At 48.3% G+C, this 17,390-nt stretch overlaps 1 protein-coding gene and 1 pseudogene across 27 annotated transcripts in view; one reads left to right on the forward strand and one right to left on the reverse strand.

Annotated features, from left to right (window-relative positions):
• The window catches only part of DENND1A (DENN domain containing 1A), a 495,329-nt gene that overhangs the window by 395,015 nt on the left and 82,924 nt on the right, over positions 1-17,390 (forward strand). The window lies entirely within an intron of this gene.
• Positions 14,451-15,640, reverse strand: LOC112927858 (glyceraldehyde-3-phosphate dehydrogenase pseudogene; annotated as a pseudogene).

Raw genomic sequence — 17,390 nt, forward strand, 5'->3', positions numbered from 1 at the left:
GCCTCCTTTATACCCAGGCAAGCCTCTACCTACCACCCAAGCCCTACATTGCCCTTATTCATGTGCCAGTAACTCCTGGGAGGTTGCCAGCTCCTCAGTGACAGGAGCCCCATCAAAGTCCTTGGTAGCCTCTGGTGTCCAGCAAGAGCCTGACACACAGGGAACCCTATTAACCTCTGGAAAAAGAAAGGAAGTCCTTCCCCAAGAAGCCTTACAGGCTCCCCAGGTGAGATTTGTCTCTATCTTCCTCAGCTACTCCAAAGGAGCCCCTTGGAAGCCCTCTATTTCTACCAGCTTTCTTTACAGTAGTTTCATTCTCTATGTGAAGTATACCTCTCCCACTAGGTTGTGAGATCCAGTGCCCAGGTCAGAGAGAGAGCTACCTGGCTCAAGAGCAAGTTCCCCCAAATCTGGGGCCATAGAGGAACAGGTTGAGGGATGGGGTAGGAGATAAGGAGTAAAGTCTGGAATGTGTCATTGTTGAGGTGTTCATGGCATATTCAAGTAGAGATGAATGATGGATAGTGACACATTCAAAGCAGAACTCTGGCTTCTCAGGATTTTTGATGGGCCATAGGCCCCACTAGCCTTGGAATCCATAAGGGCAAGTGGAAGTGTTCTTTTTCCATTAGATGGCAAGAGGAGCACTCACACAGAGTCTTCAGTAGGGAGGGCCTCAAAGACCCTTCTTTTTTTGTTTTTTGTTTTTTTAAGATTTTATTTATTTATTCTTGAGAGATAGAGGCAGAAACATAGGCAGAGGGAGAAACAGGCTCCCTGTGAGGAGCCTGATGGGGAGCTTGGGATCATGACCTGAGCCAAAGGCAAGTGCTCAACCACTGAACCACCCAGGTGCCCTGTCAAAGACCCTTCATATAGTGCTTTCTGCTCACTCTAATCATCTGAGAGCCAGCAAGTTGAGAACATGACCTGGGGGAATGTTCGCTGCAGACACTCACTTATAAGCTCATGGAGGGCTGAAACTGTACAAAATAAAATCATACGGTCCCTATTTCTCACAACCGGAATTACACAGGCAGCCTGTGAGGGTTGGCTGGAATAGATCTGTCTCCTCCCAAGAAGACTACTCGAAGGAGAAAACAGCTTTGGATGTATATGTTCTGGTTTGTCAACAAGGCCCTTCTTTTACTTCGTGGTCCTATTCGTGTCTCCAAGCCTTGACTCTCAGAGTTGATAAAGAACTTTGATGCATAAATCCTCTCTTGTAGACCAGCTGGCTGCTGTGCACACACCTCTGATGTCAGGGAAATTCACTCTCAAAAGAGCCAAATTTTACTACAGTTTTCATCCACTAGTCCTAGTTTTATGCTAGGTAGTCACATAATGCTAGTATCGTTTGTGATTTTTCTATCAGTTCTAGAAGAACACAGTCCTCTTGCACTGAGCCTTCTCATCCCCATCCTTCAGCTAGCCTTTGGAGGGCTACCATTTGTCATGGTCTCTCCTCAGATGTCTAAAACACGATATTCCGGATGTTTTGTGGTGAGAACAGAACTTAGTGGACCTGCCTCCGCCACTTACTTTAGCTGTATGATGTCCGATAGAGTGGACCCTGGCTTTTTGTGGCCTCTGAACACTTGAAATATGGCTAGTCTGGGTGGAGATGTGCTGTAAGGGTAAAATATACACCAGATTTTTAAGACTTAGTATGAGTAAAAGAATATAAAACTCAATAACTCCCTGTATAGATTACAGGTTAAAATTGTAATTTTTTTAATACATTGGGTAAAATATAACACATTAAATTTCTCATGTTTCTCTTTACTTTTCAAATGCGCAACTAGTAAAATTACATATGTGACTCGCGTAATTGTTCTGTTTTAGATTCTAATGCACTTGAATGCAGGCTGCAATTTTCTACTTCTGTGAATGTAGCGGGTTGCATTATTCCTTTCTTGAACTGTATCACACTGTTGGCCATTGCTAAACATGTACTGAACACAAAGTTTTGCCTTTTTTACACCTACCATATAAATTGCTTTTAAAACACATCAGCCTTGACTACTACATCTAGAGTTGATTTTTTTGAACTTAAGTGTAGGGAATTTACATTTGTCCCACATACATCTTGACTTGTTGGTTTCAGCCCATTGTTCCAGTCTCCTGAGAATTTTTTTTTGGGGGGGCGGGGGGATTTTTTTTAATCCTTGCTGTCACCAGCTCCTTCACAGATCTGATCAGCATTTTCTCCGTTTCTTTCTTTTCTTTTTTTTTTTTTTTTTTCATTTTCTCTGTTTCTAAGTCACTATTGATGATGTTAGTTGAGATTAGGACAAAATAGAGAGTTCCACGCATGCCAAGCACATTGGCCAGCAGTTTTAAACGACAGCTACAAACCCATTATTCAGCTGTGGTTGTTCAGCCCATGTTTTTCCATTTTGCCCAAATGGAGACAGAGCCTTTCCACATGTCTCACTAACACCAGCTTGTGTTGTATGGAAAGTAGCCTCCTCTTTTCCTACCCAGCCTCACCCCCAAGCTGACTTGCCACTGAAACAAACACAAAAATAAGGTGTGACTTCTGGTTTCGGATACCAAGTGAAGGAACTCATTTTCATGAAAGTGTTAACGACTGGTAAGGTCTATTCAACTTTGTATTAAAAATATATATATATACACACACACATATATATATACTCAACTGCCAGCACAGCAGTGGGTATACAATGGGTTATGCTCCCATAACTGGGGCCTTTGGTATCTCAGGCAGATGGAGAACTTTATTTGGAGTTCATGCCACTAAGGCAGAGTCAAAAGGGAAGTCATAACTGAGGAGGGATGTGGGCCTTGTCCAGCCCACTCAAGTCTTTCCTATAGTTGGTGATGAAGACACAGTCAATGTGTTCGACCAAGTGCCAGGATCCATACATGGGAGCATCTCCTTTGTATACCCACTGCTGTGCTGGCAGTTGAGTGTATACTACTGCCCACACTCTCTCTTCATCTCCTTATAATTTTTGGAACTAGGAATTGAACCTCTGACTTGAGATCACATGCTTCTGCCATGACCTTCATCTGTGGTCGCAAACCCAGTCCCCTCCTTTCTAGCTCTAGGTGTGTGTAGATTGGGTTCTCTAATACAGCTGCATGTACAAAGGGTGTGTGTGTGTGTGTGTGTGTGTGTGTGGCAGAGGGAACAGAAAGATATTCTCTCAGCTGGCAGAGGGCAGAGGGAAAATCATTTTCCCCTTTCTACCTTTGAAGCCTTGAGATAGGAAATGTTTTGAGTGTGGGAGGCCAGAGGGGAGCATTTGCAGACCTCCTGCCTGGCAGGATTGTAAGCATGAGCTGCTTTTCCTGGGTAGCTCGGCAGGCCCTTTCTCCCTTTCTTTGGGGTTGAGAGACGAAGGCAGGCACCACACGAAGGTGCCTGTTTTCCGGGGCACTGCATGAGAGATAACTCACTTTATTTCTAGTTTATGAAGCATCCCTCCCCATCCCACCCCACCCTCCCCCCACCAAGAGGATAGAGCTTACTTTGTGTAGTGTTAACATCTTGCTGTAATACTGCCTCTTTAAGAGAACTACGTCCTCTGCTTTACAGATTTTGAGGTTCCTGCCAAGAGGGTCACTAGCCTAGCCCCATCAGGTGGCTAGGCCTCTCGAGGACCACGGGGAGGGTCTCTTGCAAAATTGAAACTGCAGCAGGTGGAGATGATTCCTGGGCCACAAAATTAGTAGAGGATGTAGAGCCTTGTGGATATCCTGCCCATCAGGAAGAGAATGATTTCTTGAGTCAGACCAAACAATTCTGGTCCACTCTTCAAACTGCTGCAAACCAGACTCCTTCGTTGGGGTCTGTCTCACAGGATGTGGTGTCCTTTGCATTTAGAATTAGCTGGATGTAATGAATTCTGGGTTTTACATATTTATTACCATTGTCCGTGCTCCCTCTGGTCTTGTAACCACTTCTACTATCCAGCCTGACTCCCTCCAGGGAGAACAAGAGGGAGGCTCAGAGGTGCTGGCAGTCATGGAGGCAGCTGGGGGAGGGGAAGCTCACCTTCGAGTTGAACAAACAGGGTTCAAATCATGACTCCAGCATCCATTTATCTCCTCCAGCAAAAATTCATTGCAACCCTGCCCCTGGCAAAGCCCTGTGCTGTTGGATAGAGTGTGGAGATAAATGAAAACCATCTCTGCCCTGAGACCTTGTATCATGGTGGAGGGCCACCTGTAGCCAATGGGAAGGATAGCCTGTGGTAACTGGCGGACAAAGGCTTTCATTCATCTGGGAGCGTGCCCCTTCCCCCGCTCTGTGTGTGCGCCTGAGCTCTCTCTCTCCCTCAACTTCTTTAACCCTCTTCAAGTCTCAGTGTCTTCATCTGTAAAAAGGGGTTGGAATCCATCCATTAAAATATAAAGCCTACAGGGGTGCCTGGGGGGCTCAGTCGGTTAAGCCTTTGCCTTCAGCTCAGGTCATGATCCCAGAATTCTGGGGTCAAGCCCCACATTGGGATCCCTGCTCAGGAAGGAGTCTGCTTCTCCCTCTCACTCTCCCACTGTGCTTTCTCTCTCTCTCTCTCTCTCTCTCTTTCTCTCTCTCTCAAATAAATAAATAAAATATTTAAAAAAAAAAATAAGAAACAACCATAAAGCCTGCAGACATATCAGCATCCCCTTTCAGAGTGCTTCATACTGTTCAGTGGGGCAGATCTTTGGTTCCCCTTCCCCCCTTTACCCCAAATATTTTAAAGCTTTTGATTTTATAGAACATCATATGTTTTGTTTTTGTGATTTCATTGTTCAGACCAAAAAAATGGTGAAAAGCATCATAAGTGATCTCCGAAAAAAACCTTTGAGGATGATGGGCCAGAAACTGTCCACAGGACAAGTGCATCCAGGAGAGTCATTTGGAGGCCAGAGGCATTGATCTGAAGGCAGCCTTGGGTCCTGCGATGTCTTTATTTGCTTCATATCAAGAACTATGACTTTGACTCATAACTAAAAGGAGAGGGAGAAATGAGTAGGGAGACTGTTCTAGTTCAGACAGTAGCAGCTGTAATATTGGGGAGGGAAAAAACAACCAGCCCGGCAAGCTGAAATGTCCCTAGACTTGATAAACTCTGGTTTGGCCTCTCTTGGTTATAGATGGTAGAAGTCCAACTTGGGCAGAAAAAGCAGGAGGGAGTATTACTTGGCTCATATAATTGAGAAATCCAAGGCTTCTCTTGCTACAGGCAGGACTGGATTCAGGAGCTCAAGTGATGTTGGCTAGTCTCTCACTGACTACTGTTTGGCTTTTCTTTTCTTTGCCTGTCAGTTATTATTTTCAAACATTGTCTTGCTTTCTGATAGAGGCGTACTGGTCTCTGTGATACTTAGAGCTTGAAGTGAGGCATGCACATTCTTAGGAGACTGCTTGGCCTAAGCTTGGCCACATCTGCTACCCCTGCCCCAAACCAATCACTGTGACCAAAGGATGAGGTCCTCCAGTTGGTAAAGTCGGGGTCACCTGCACCCCTATTGACTGGGTGCAGGTTAGCAAGATCCGCCCCAGTGGGAAAAAGGGGATTTTGCTACTTTCCATCCGCATTGGAATGGAAGAGACAAATGTGAGAACCAGTAATCCCACAGATAGTAGGTCAGTGGTAGGGCGGAGGGACTACAAAAGATTGGGGGATCATGAGGGTTATCATGGAGGGCTTCACCACGGTGCTCATGTTGGAGCTGAGGCTCTAAGGACAAGAGGACATCACCAACAAACTGACCCTCAGGGTTTGTTGGCTGGACACTTGCGGCTCTGTAGTAGTAAGTAACGTTCTGAGAGCTCCTGTTGGACATGGCTGCAAGTACAGACCAAAGGGGTGTGCTCTGTGGAGTGGGTCTCATGGGGGAGACAAGTTGCCAAGCTGCTTCCTTCCCTGCCTTCTAGCAGTCTCTGAGGGCATGTTGCTGAGATGGAAAGCCTCCTGGGCAGGCTGGTGGCAGGGCCCGCAGCCACAGTGAGTGGACTCTGAACACAGGGCAGACACTCCCTGGCACCAGCATCTGAGAGCCTGTCTTCCAGGTACAAGTCTCTCTGCTCAGTGCCTTTGCCCAAGGAGACCCTGCCCTTTGGCTAACTCAAGCCCAGTGTGGGGGCCATACTGAAATTATTTTCCCCGTCCTCTGATAATCCATCCCTTTCTTCTTTTACCAAGATTTTTTTTTTTTTTTAGATTTTATTTATTCATGAGAGACACAGAGAGAGAGGCAGAGACACAGGCAGAGAGAGAAGCAGGCTCCCTGCAAGGAGCCTGATGTGGGACTCGATCCCAGGACCCCGGGATCACAACCTGAGCCAAAGACAGAAGCTCAACCACTGAGCCACCCAGGTACTCCTTTTTACCAATATTTTAAACACATGATTATTATAATGAACTACTTTTACAAGTGGCTTATTTTTTTTTAATGCTGTTGAGCCATGATTTTAATATGTTTCTTTAACAGATGAGGAAATTAGGGCTCAGTTGTTATTTGACCAAAGCCACAGAGCTGAGAAAAGTGGTGGTGCCAAAATCCATTCATCTCTTCTCTTCTCACCACCCTCCACACATCCAGTGTTGAGGAAACCTTGGGATGCCTGTCACTGAGGATCCCGGGGGGAGACCACGGGTCACTAAGCTCACAGGCCAAGGAGAAGATAGATCCAGAGAGAGAAATCTGCCCAGTGCTAGCTAAAGATTAGTGGTGGCTAGAAAATCTGGAAATGTAGGCACAAGAGTTTTATCTTCCACATGTGGACGCCAGAAGGAAATTCTTTGATCCATTCCTTATGTCCAGGAAAGCTTGTTGTAAAACCCAATGCACAGCTTCCCAGTACATGCTCCTCAAAGATGAACGCTAAGAGGAAAGCATCTTCTTGGATGGTCTGGCTCCTTTCCCTGGAAGCTGACCCTGTGCTGTGTGTGTGTGTGTGTGTGTGTGTGTGTGTGTGTGTGTGTGTCTGTGCGCCTGTGTGTGTGTGTATGGTGTCTCCTGGCAGAACGTGGCAGGGGGAGAGATAAGGCCCTTCAGCCTCCCCAAAGCCTGTGGTCAGGTACTCAGGTGTGGGAGCCCTGCTCACAGCCCCCTGAGCCTGATCTGCTTGTGTTCAGTGGAGATTACAGAGCTTAATGATTAGCTCCTCCAAGCTGCAGCTGATGCCAGCCTCTACCCCCTTTACACCTAATTAGTCTCATTAATGAGCTCCTCTGCTCTCCATAGAGAGAGTTGCCTCTTTGGAATAAGAGGCAAAAATACCTTGCCCAGGTAGATTGCTGAGGCCTTTAATTATTGCCCACACCTGCTAAGCCTTGTGACTCACACCCAGTGATGGTGCTGAGCTGAAATAGGGCTTGTTTATAAGCACGAGCAGATTTTAACTCTTTCAACACCAAAAAGGCTTTTGTGTTAAAGAGACACCATTTCCCCAAGACTTCACACCTGCTCATTTCAAGTATGCCAGGCTCCATGGCTCACATGGGTCATCCTGAGGTGGCCGAGGCACAGCATCTGCCCTCAGGGAGCTCATAGTCTAGGTGGAGTGATGGGCAGGAAACGGCATAGACAATTAATGGCTACCACCTCCCATATCTCTACCACGGGTCTCTTGTAATCCCCAAAAATAAAACTTGGAAGCAGCCTTACTGTGTTACTACCTCTGTGTTCTAGAAGAGGAGACTGGAAGCAGAGAGGTGATGTCACCCACCCCAGGTACCCATAGGTGGGAAGAGTATGAAACTGAGTAGAACCAGCTGTTCTGGACTCTATGGCCAGTGTACTCCCCTTTCTTGCCCAGGGCCTCCCTTTCATGCCACACCGTGCAGTGAGGGCCATGGTGGAAGACTGGGCAGGAGCCACCAGGCAGATGGATGACATGAGCAAGGACCATCCAAGCAGAAAGAATTGAGCAAGACTCAGAAGTGAGAGCATGCCCTGTGCATTCATAGCCCTGCAAGCCCCTAGTCTGGCCTGAGTCAAGGAGGGACTGGCTAAGGGGCAGTGGAGCAGGAAGGGTAGACAGGGACCACAGCAGGAGGCCCTGATATGTGGGGCAGAGACTTTGGACTTCCTCCCCAGTACCCTGTACCATCCCCCTTTATATGTTCTCTAGGACCTAGCATAGCTTTTTTTTTTTTTTTTAAGATTTTATTTATTTATTCATGAGACACAGAGAGAGAGAGGCAGAGACACTGGCAGACGGAGAAGCAGGCTCCGTGCAGGGAGCCCGATGTGGGACTCAATCCTGGGACTCCAGGATCTTGCCCTGGGCAGAAGACAGGTGCTGAACCGCTGAGCCACCCAGGGATCCCCCGATCCAGCATAGCATGCATTTATTTATTTATTTGTTTGTTTGTTTGTTTGTTTGTTTGTTATTTTTCAGCATAGCTTTTAAAGTAGGTTTTCGCTCAATGTTGGTGAACAGAGACACACCCACCCTGAAGGCAGGACAACCACTGAAAGATTTAAGGCAGCAGAGGGACAGTGCTGGAGGAATCCACGGGTGGATCTCTCCATTCATGCTCTGATGGATCAGAGGACCCCGGGATTTCAAGGACAAGTTCTCACCACAGCCCTTTGCCTCCACATGAGAGAGTTGCTCTAGGCTGCCCAACCCTATGCAGCCAGGATGGGATTCAAACCCAGCTCCATCTGTCTGCAGAGCCCAAGCTCTCTGCCTCTACCGTGTGCACTGCTAGATGGAGGCTTACTAACTGGCTGGGAACACAGAGAGTCTCCTGGCGTGGGCTCCTTGGATACTGAATAAGGAAATTTTCAGGATAGGCATGCAGGCTTCCCAAAAACCAGAGCAGCCAGCTCAACAGACCCAAGTCACTCTGACCAATTTAGACGAACTTTAAAATGAATAAATATAACATTTAACAGCTTACATTCAATGACCACATTTACTAGGAGACACTACCAGTTTGCTATATAATCCTGAGAGAGAATGCATCCTTAAAAAAAAAAAACAAAAACGAAACCCAAGACATGTCTCAAGGACAACAGTGACAGCTCCCAACTACTGAGCCTCTCTTACATGCCTGGCCCTGAGTCAGATTTATGTAAAATCTGTCCCCAAGAAATAAATAAAATAAAATCTGTCCCTCATGACAACTCTGTGAGGTAGGTTGTATTATCCCCATTTTACAAATGACAGACTGAGGCTGGGGGAGTTAAAAACCCCCACAATCACGTGGAGAGTGAGCGACAGAAATTCTCAGCTCAGCCTGTCCTGCTCCAGAGCCTGAGCCACCCAGAACACACTCCCCCTCAGCCATCTAGAATGTGACACCAGTCAACACTGGGTGTTTCCATCATGACAAATGGAATGTAGGACAGACTCTAGCCAATTGAGTATGCAAGCACTGGGTCAGCTAAGAGCTGGGGAACCTGGCAGCACCCCCAAGCCTGGGCTGAGAATCCTGTGCTTTTTTAGACAGAGATGGTCTGCACACAGAGGCGAGCATGCAAGGCACGTGCTTTACTCTGCTTGGAAGGTGTTTCCTGGGTTCTCGGAGGCTGCCCTGGGGGGTCATCAGGCAGCCAGGTGGAAGAGCAGAGCTGCTAACCTTGGCATGGCTCACTAGACCCTGGTTCATATACGTGCCAGTGCCTGGAGCACTTTCTGTGTGCCAGGCCCTGCTCCCAGGGTTGGAGATTTAGCAGTAGGCAAGACGCAGTCCCTACTCAGGGCCTCTGCTGGACTCTTAGGAAGGAAGGGCTCTGGGGAGTCCCAGCTGCTCCCATCTGCCTCTCCAGGGCACTCTGCTTGGTCGGGGGATGGTCAGCCTGCCACATCTAGGCCATGGCAGCCGGTATCTACTCTTCCCTCCTAAAATAGCTCTTGAATCCCTCCCTTTCCATTCCTGTCCCCTCACTTCCATCATCCCTCACCTTCATTCCCCTGGCACCTCGGTGGGCATCCTGCTCCCCTGTGCCTCTTTGACAGACACATTCTGGAAGCCAGAATGATCCAAAGTGCAAATACCTACCCCTTCCTCTTTGTCCCCAAGCTTTTGGGGCTTCCCCATTGCTTGAAAACATCTTGGCCTAAGAGGGCCTGCATGATCTGGGCCCAGCCTTCCTCCCACCCTCGACTCACACCCATGCCCCATTGCTCTCTGTATTCCAGCCAGTTTGGCATTCTCTTCGTTCCTCTGCCCTCCTCCATCCCACCGAGGCCAGGAGAGCTCCTGCTTACCTTTCTCTGTCAGCACACCTGTCACTCGCCAGGAGGTCTTTGTGCTGCCTCCCTGCCAGACCAGATCTTAGCACTCTGTGGTATGCTCTGCCAGCAGCAGGAACTTCTTTAAAGCTGTTCTCCTGGGGGATCCCTGGGTGGCTCAGCGGTTTGGCGCCTGCCTTTGGCCCAGGGTGTGATCCTGGAGTCCCGGGATCGAGTCCCACATCGGGCTCCCTGCGTGTAGCCTGCTTCTCCCTCTGCCTGTGTCTCTGCCTCTCTCTCTGTGTGTGTCTTTCATGAATGAATAAATCAATAAAAATCTTTTTTAAAAATAAAATAAAATAAATAAAATAAAATAAAGCTGTTCTCCCTGGTGGGATACAATGTGAGGCTGCTTGACTCCCCTCCGGTAGCTGCCAGGATAGCCCAGCAGGATCCCAGCCATTACTGGCTGAATTGATGAATGAAAGACAGGGACCACCCCTCCTTGCCAACTTGGGAGAAGCTTCTTGAAGGCAAAGTCCTTTGAGTTGGGGCCTGAAGGATGAGTACGCATTTGTCAAGACTGAAAGAGCGACCTACTACAATGTGTATAATGTTCGTGTTCAACAAGAAAACACACATACCGAGTTACTACCACACGCCCGTGCTTCCTGTCCCCACAGTAACCACCATGAGGTTGGTAGCATCAGCTCCAGTTTCTCAGGGAGGTAGCCAGGCTCACACTGGCCCAAGCTCCTGTGGCTCCCAGGTGCAAGAGCCGGGACACAGAGGGCCTGCTGCTCTGGCTCAGCAGGGGCACAGAATCTGCCACAGAAGAGAGGTGTGTTCAAAACCTCTCGAGCCGAGGGTGGGGGTCCACTCAGAAGGCTTTGCTGAGGTGAGACCCACTCTCCTAAAAGCTAACGATGCTCTTTCGGGGACAAAGAAGCATAGTCAGATTCAGTGCAAGTGCTCCTCCTCCAAGAGGCCTTCCTTGATCACCCCACATATGGCAAATAGCAGGAACAGTGAGGCCTCCCACACTGTCTTAGTCACTCACTGGTGGCAGCATGGCTGGTAGAACCTGACCTACCATTTCCTCTTTCGGGTTTCTTCGTCTCTCAGAACTTCATTGTCTTAATCTTTTTAGTGGGAATAACAGTATCTCGCGGGCAAAGGCTGAATGAGGGAAACCATCTTGCACAGTACCTGGCGCAGATGGGCACTCGCCTCCTGTTGCTTAGACCTCCCCACCATTGCATCCCCCCACTGCATTCCTCCCCGTTGCCGCCAACTCCGCACATCCTCACTGCCCCTATGGTTTTCTAGGTGGCTGCCATCCTGCCTTCACCAGCTCCACCAACTACTAGCTGCTGTTTAGCTCACTCATGCATATTTTACCCTCTAATTTTTCCTCCTGAATCAGCCTCTGCAGATTCTAATCACCTCGCTTTCTCTTCTCTGAATTCCCTCCAATTTGGAGATTCAAAAGAGGCGCTTCTCTGCATGAACATGCTGTGATTCAATTTGAAAATAAATTTCTCCTGGCAGCAGCCATCTCTCTGAAAAGTGACATTTAAGACTGACAGTGGACAAGATTGTAAACAGGTTTCCAATAAGAAAAAAGTCAGTGTTAAGTGCATTCTATGAATTTTTTTAAACAATGTGTGCGTGTGTGTGCACACGTCTATAATTACTGCCTTGCTGTGACACCGTCTGTTTCAGGAATTCTGGGATAGTGCAGGTCTGTTTCGAACTATCTTGGTTTTCTTTTACTTCTCAGAAACCCACTTAATTTCATGAGACTCACTCCCATACAGTACTGTAGATGCTTATGGTTCATTCAGTTATTCAACACGGCTGCCGTGTGTGAAGCCGTGTGCTCAGTAAGGGTACTGCGAACTGAGGAGACCATCCATTCTCTGTCTGTGAGGAGCTCACATCCTCAAGAGGGAGGTCAGTCTAATGTAATGTGGTAGAGGTAGGTTTGGGTTTCATGGGCGCCCAGAGGGAGTTCCATAGAGGGGAGCCTCTGTGACAAGGATGGCTTCCTAGAGGCCATGACACCTGAGCTTTATCTGGTAAGATGAGTGGGGCATAGCCTGGTGGAGAGAGGAAGGGATATTCCAGGCAAAGGGAGCAGCAGGGAGGTCTGAAACAGTGTTCTGTATGGGAAGCTGTGGGCAGTGTACAATGACTCAGACTTCCGGCTTGTGGGGGAAGTATTAGAAAGCATGACTGGAAAGGGGGGTGGGGGGCTTCGGGGGGCTCACAGGCCAACCAAGAGCCTTGGAACCCCCGCAAAGGCAGCAAGGGGTAGTGCGGTGCTTTGAACATGAGTGATGTGATCAGATGGTCAGACTGACCCTTTGGAAAGATCCCTTGGGGGTGATGCTACAGTGACATTGGGTGGAGAAAGCCTAGAAGCAGAACCCCGAGGGAGCTGAGGAAACCCCTAACTGACCAGGGCAACCTGACAGGGTCAGAGGGAGGGTAAAGAAGGTAGTCCTGCTGCAGAAAATCTCTTATCTTGTGTTTCTCTTAAAACAACTTTGTTCCTGATACCAAAGTGACCAGCCAGTTTTTGTTGTTGTATCCTGTGGTGTGGTGTTGGTCTGTCCTGACACAGGGAGTGAACTGCTAGGAAAAGGAATTCAGTTGACACATGCTTTCGCCATTCATTATTGTTAAATGAATCTCTTTCCAGAGGTTCTTGGAATGTCTTTTGACAGTCCCCCTGGCCAGACCACAAATCACCCTGTAGTTACTTTCTAAAGGAAGCAAGAAGTGGGGGGGCTCCTGGTGTACCACCAGAGCAAGAGGGAGAATCGTTTGGTCCCTGTAGAGAGGGTATTGGCAAGAGGCCTTTGGGGTCCTGGTGGGGCAGACAGACCCAGTGAGCAGTGAAAGTCCTATCCATCCCGTTCTCCTCCAGATGTTCTCTGGGCAGCTTCTGTTTTCTTCCTGCCAGCCTCCACGAGCCCTGGAGGCCTGAGCAGACAGTCTGCCACCAAACGGGCTGCTAACTACAGGAATCCCAGAGTCATCTCTCAGGGTCATGTGAGGACTAAATGAGGTAATGATTGGGGGAAGCCACCCTAAAAGCTGAAAGGTTTCCCAAGTAAAAAGAATTAAAACTGTTGGTTGCTGGGACTCAGTCTGATGAGGGGCAAGGTGGAAAAGAAGGACTAGAATGAAATTTGGAAATGACCTTCGGGTGTCACTTTTTCAAGTAGCTCCTCTCATCAGGAGCAAATGAGATTTGATGATGGTAGCAACCTTTCGAAAGGTGGCAGGCAATGGAGTAAAGAATCCAGATCTTGGGCTGAGACCTGCCTGTATGTGAACCCCCACCTACCACCTGTACTCATTATATGATCGTGGGCAAGCCGCATGACCTTTCAGAGCTTTGCTTTGATATCTGTAAAAAGAGGGTAGATGTCGAGATGCCTAGGTGGTTCAGCGGTTGAGCGCCTGCCTTTGGCTCAGGGCGTGATCCTGGAGTCCGGGGATCAAGTCCCACATCAGGCTCCCTGTATGGGGCCTGCTTCTCCCTCTGCCTATGTCTCTGCCTCTCTCTCTGTCTCTCATGAATAAGTAAATAAAATTTTTTTAAAAAGAGGGTAGATGTCTTCATGTGCTTGGCACATATATATTTATGTGTGTGCACACATGAGAGAGAGAGAGAGAGAGAAAGAGAGAGAGAGAGAGGTGACACTGACTCTTATAATTAATATTTACTTAAAACAATCATTAGTCTCCACTGGGCGACATTAAACCCACGTTAGCTTCCCATACAGGTACAGACACTGAGCCGCAAGGGTCCTCTTTTAGGGGAGAGTCTCTGACTGGTTTAGCCATTACTATCCTGGTGCTTAAACAGTGCCTGGCTCACAGTAGATGCACGATGAATAGTTTGTTTTTCATTTATAACTCACTTTTAATACTTCCCTGTCACTAGATCAGCAATAAATTAGATAACACAATGTCATGTTTGGAGTCCCCTCAAGACTAGTTGATTACAGAACAGCACATCCTGCCACATTTTTTGCCCCTCTGAAGTCTGGTATTTCATGTCCCCTTGTGAGAGTGAACACTCTCATACCTACCACCTGGATTGTACTATTAACATTTTACTATGCTTACTTTGTCACGTAATTATCCATTGGTCATGGCATCTTGTTTTTTAATGCTTTTTTTTTTTTTTTTTTTTTTTTTTGCTGAGTACAGTATGCTTTATTGATGGTACATGACAAGGTAGGGCTCCCCAAGCCCCTCCCCTTCCTCGGGGTCTGGGATGTAAATTGGAGGTCAGGAGATTCTCAGTGTGTTGGGGGATTAAGTTGGGGTAGGGACTCCCTCGCAGCTGAGGGCCTCTCTCTTTCTCTCCTCCTCTTGTTCTTGCTGGGGCTGGTGGTCCAGGAGGCTCTTACTCCTTGGAGGCCATGTGGACCATGAAGTCCACCACCCAGTTACTGTAGCCGAATTCATTGTCATACCAGGAAATGAGCTTGACGAAGTGGTCATTGAGGGCAATGCCAGCCCCAGCGTCGAAGGTGGAAGAGTGGGTGTCACTGCTGAAGTCACAGGAGACAACCTGGTCCTCAGTGTAGCTCAAGATGCCCTTGAGGTGGCCCTCCGATGCCTGCTTCACTACCTTCTTGATGTTGTCATATTTGGCAGCTTTCTGCAGACGGCAGGTCAGATCCACAACTGACACATTGGGGGTGGGGACACGGAAGGCCATGCCAGTGAGCTTCCCATTCAGCTCAGGGATGACCTTGCCCACAGCCTTGGTGGCGCCAGTGGAAGCGGGGATGATGTTCTGAGCAGCCCCTCGGCCATCATGCCACAGCTTCCCAGAGGGGCCATCCACGGTCTTCTAGGTGGCAGTGATGGCATGGACCGTGGTCATGAGGCCCTCCACGATGCCGAAGTGGTCATGGATGACTTTGGCTAGAGGAGCCAAGCAGTTGGTGCTGCAGGAGGCATTGCTGACAATCTTGAGGGAGTTGTCATACTTTTCGTGGTTCACGCCCATCACAAACGTGGGGCATCAGCAGAAGGAGCAGAGATGATGACCCTCTTGGCCCTGCCCTTCAAGTGAGCCCCAGCCTTCTCCATGGTGGTGAAGACCCCAGTGGACTCCACAACATACTCAGCACCAGCATCAATCACCCCATTTGATGTTGGCGGGATCTTGCTCCCGGTAGATGGAGATGGATTCCCGTTGATGACAAGTTTCCCATTCTCAGCCTTGACTGTGCCGTGGAATTTGCCATAGGTAGAATCATACTGGAACACGTATACCATGTAGTTAAGCTCAATGAAGGGGTCATTGATGGCGACAATATCCACTTTGCCAGAGTTAAAAGCAACCCTAGTGACCAGGCGCCCAATGCGGCCAAATCTGTTCACTCCGACCTTCACCATCGTGTCTCGGGGACGCGGCTGGCACTGCACCAGAAGATGCAGCTGTCTGTCGAACGGGGAGGAGCAGAGAGCTTTTAATGCATTTTAAAGTAAGTTCAGATATCAACAGTTTCTCCTAAATAATCCAACATGTGTATCTCTAGCTATAATAGTTTTTGTGAATAACAGGCACTCAGTAAATGGTTGCTGCTATCATCATTGTCGTCATCAAGAAAAGGAAGATAGGGTGATTTGATATTCCCAAAGATAAGTCACCTGCTCGCCTTGGTGTTGGGAGGTGCCTGCCACTTCCTGGGAACTAGACTGTCCCTATTTTAGGCAGAGAAATGACTGGAAATCACAGCCACCATGGTGCCCCCAGATACAGACTTCAGCCTATCCCCTGGGTGCACATCCCCTTGACAGCCTCCCAAAGCCTTTGGAAGACGTAATGCCATTGTAAAATGGAGGTTGGGATTTTCACAATGGATTTCTGCTGAGTGAGGTTGGGTTTGGTCTGTCCCAAGTCCTGCTGCGTCAGAGACAGTCCCACCCTCCTCTCTCGACATTGTCTATCACAGAAGGAATTTGGGGCATAGAGGACAGGAACTGAAAGGTCATGAATCCAGGGCCTGGAAAGTCAGAATCTGGGGCCCTGACCAGTCGCCTTGGCCTCACCTAGGACTCATTGTCCACATGTCCCAGTGATAGAGCCAGGGTATAAAAGACTCCTCTGAGAACCTGCTCTTTTCCAAGAACCATGCGGGGTCATAGCTACAGTTGGTATATTTATATTCAGTCAACAAATGTTCACTGAGCCCACTCGTCTTTGAAGGTAACCACCTTGGGAAAAACCAAGGCAGTCGATCAGAAGGATCCATTGAGGAATTTTGTTTATAAAGGCATCTCATGTCCATTTAACCCTTACATCCATGTCACAAAGCCAGGAATTCGCTATCATGTGGTACCAGTAGGCTGTGGTAGGAGATGAAGGGGTGAGGCAGGCTTGGCCTCAAACCCCAGTCTCACCCTCACTGGGAAATGACCTGAAGTGGCTCAGTGTACTGCCCAACCCTCAAGTCCATCTGAAAATGGAGGGATGTGATCCCAGCTTCCTTGGGATAGTGAGTGATACAGCGTAGTAAAAGTGCTTAACTGTTTAATGAATATGCCCATCACCTACTCCAGAAGCTTCTGCCTCGGCATGGGGATGTGGTAATGAAAAAGAGAGGCAGAGCCTCTGTCTTCTTTGGCACCATAGTCTATCAGACTGGAGCCAGACCACCTGGCTCGAATCCTGCCTGTGTGAGCCCGGGGAAGTTGCCTTACACTGCTGTGCCTCAGTTTCCCATTTGTAACATGGGACAGCAGCAGCTTCTATTTCCTGGGGTTGTTATGAGGCTTAAACTAGTGGGTATATGTAAAACACTTCAGTACCTGGCACATGTGTTTGTTACTCTTGTAACCACCCCATTCCCCACCCCACCCTGCCCCCAGGTTCCCAAATGCATTAGAATCATCTAAGGAGTTTTGCAAAGGTCTGAGCAATGGTCCAGGAATCTGTATGAAAAAACCTCCCTTGGTGAGTCTTCTTGGGATACCAGATGTAGGAACCACTGATCAAAGTTAGTTTCCCGTATAGGTGCAGACACTGAGCCACAAGCAGGGAAGGGAGGAAGCACACCCAAGGGGACAGGGCTAGTAAGCGCGAGACCCAGAACACTATCTCAGACTGCTGACCCTCACATCTGGGCCATTGGACAGACACTTGCCCAAGATCAGCCAGCCAGTATGCTGGGCCTTGAATCAAATTTGGGCTCTCCAT

The sequence above is a fragment of the Vulpes vulpes genome, chromosome 2, assembly GCF_048418805.1.
Source record: "Vulpes vulpes isolate BD-2025 chromosome 2, VulVul3, whole genome shotgun sequence".
Classification (NCBI taxonomy): domain Eukaryota; kingdom Metazoa; phylum Chordata; class Mammalia; order Carnivora; family Canidae; genus Vulpes; species Vulpes vulpes.